The sequence below is a fragment of the Propithecus coquereli genome, unplaced genomic scaffold, assembly GCF_000956105.1.
Source record: "Propithecus coquereli isolate 6110/MARCELLA unplaced genomic scaffold, Pcoq_1.0 Scaffold103, whole genome shotgun sequence".
NCBI classification, from domain to species: Eukaryota; Metazoa; Chordata; class Mammalia; order Primates; family Indriidae; genus Propithecus; species Propithecus coquereli.
In genome coordinates this window covers 742,396-744,353 of record NW_012134192.1, presented here as the reverse complement: position 1 = coordinate 744,353, position 1,958 = coordinate 742,396, and positions in this window count along the sequence as shown.

The window sequence follows — 1,958 nt, the reverse complement described above, 5'->3', positions numbered from 1 at the left end:
TTATGTGTACACAGAAGTTGGGCACCTTCCGTGAAATATAGCCATTAATCCATTTCAATTACCCAGATTATTTATCTACCTCAATCTGGGTGGTGTTGTCCTGCCCGTCGTCCAGTAGCAGGTCCGTGAAGCCTCTCGGCTCTGGAGAGTCTTGGCCCATGCTTGCTCGGTTTGTGTCTACCGCCTTCAGAGGGTCCGAGTTCCTTTTCCACCTGTGGCTGTGCGAGTGTAAATCCACCGCCACCTCCTCTTCTGTTTGAGGGAAGGCCTGAGCCACGTCATACTGCCAGTCTGAAAAAGAAAGAAAATGTGTTACCAGCCATTATAAATCATACACACATGCGGCATCTACTAGAAAAGAAAAATAATAATTCTGCTAGTCACGAGAATAGGAAACTAACTTATAACACAGAAATCTGTTTACTGGTAATACTTGGAGTTGGTATGAGCAACTCTGAGTAGAATGTAACTGTGGGATACACCAGGAGTTGTGACATGGTTAACGTGCGGATCTCGCAGAGTTCCTAAAACAGATGTGCAGCCCTGAAGCAATGCATTTTTATTCCCTTCCCTAGCCCCCTCCGCACACACACACACTTCATAAACATTCTCTGGCTGCTCTAAGAAAGCCAGCAAGAATCCAAACAAAGGAATGAAACCAAGTGATTTTCAGTTTATTTGAAAATAAAAGTCAGACATTATTAACTTGCAAGCTTATACTTATTTTCCATGCATTATGCTGGACAGCAAAGAGACAACAGCGTATTGGAACGGGTTAAATGATACACGAAATTATCTTCGTGTAAATGGGCGAGCCTACCTTGTAGCTTACAAGCCAGACTTGGTTCATTGCCTAACTCATTTAATAAGCGACACCCTCAGGAGTCATCACAAATGCTCTTGTTCATTTGTGCTGTTCTCACCTTGAAATCTTGTCAGGGTCTAAAGGATGACAGTGATAGGCACTTATAGAAATGGATGGCAAGGCAAGGAGATCAAATCACAAAGGTACTTTAAAGCCATCTGCAGAGACTGGCCTCACTGACCCAGCTCATCCTCCTACCACGGGAGGAAAAATGAATTTAATCATTACTCCTAGTCTTTCATTTCAGTAGGTCAGCCAGGGAAGGTGTACCACAAGTATTGGAAATTCAGTTTCTGAACAAGAACAGCCTTCTTCTACACAACCATTACCAAAAGATATGAATTGACAGGCTTTATAACTGGCAGAATATAGGTTCAAAAAGGGCTAAGAGAGCAGTGATTTAATTATAGCTGCAATGTTCCCCTCAGTGCCAGAATATTCCAAGAAACCAAACTGTATTTAATGCAATTTATAATACCACTGAATCAGCCACTTAGAACTCTAATAACTAACTTAAGGCTACCTCTATTAATCACGGGCATAATGGTCTAAAATATCTCCTTTTCAACTCAGAAAGGTGTTCTCCTACACAGAGAGGCTATTTGTTGGTTTCACAGGGAACTTAAAAGATCTTTTATTGCCTGATGCCTTAGTAGATAGAGCCCAAAAAGAAACACTACCTCTGCCTTCTAGATCTTTTCTTGGGGTCATAGAGCATTAGAGCTTAAAAGGACCACAGGGACCAAAACAGCAAAGCTCCACAGGGAGAAACCCAAAAGCCAGAGAAATGTAGCATTGTGTGCAACTCATTGAATTGCTGCAGGCTAAAAAGACGTCGTGTGCAATAACGCATTGAGTGTGGTCCCCTTCCCACCTTCAATATGCACACTTAATCAGTACTGTCATCATCCCTGTAGAAAAATGTCTCTTTTTACCACTGTTGTCCCTACTGGCCCTTGAACAGTACTCAATAAATGTTTATTGACTTTCTGAATGAGTAGATGAATGCATTGTTGACAATCTCGTTGGACTAAGCATCATAGGACCAGGCAGAAGTAAGTAATTAGAAAAACTACTGTGCAAGGATTCAGGA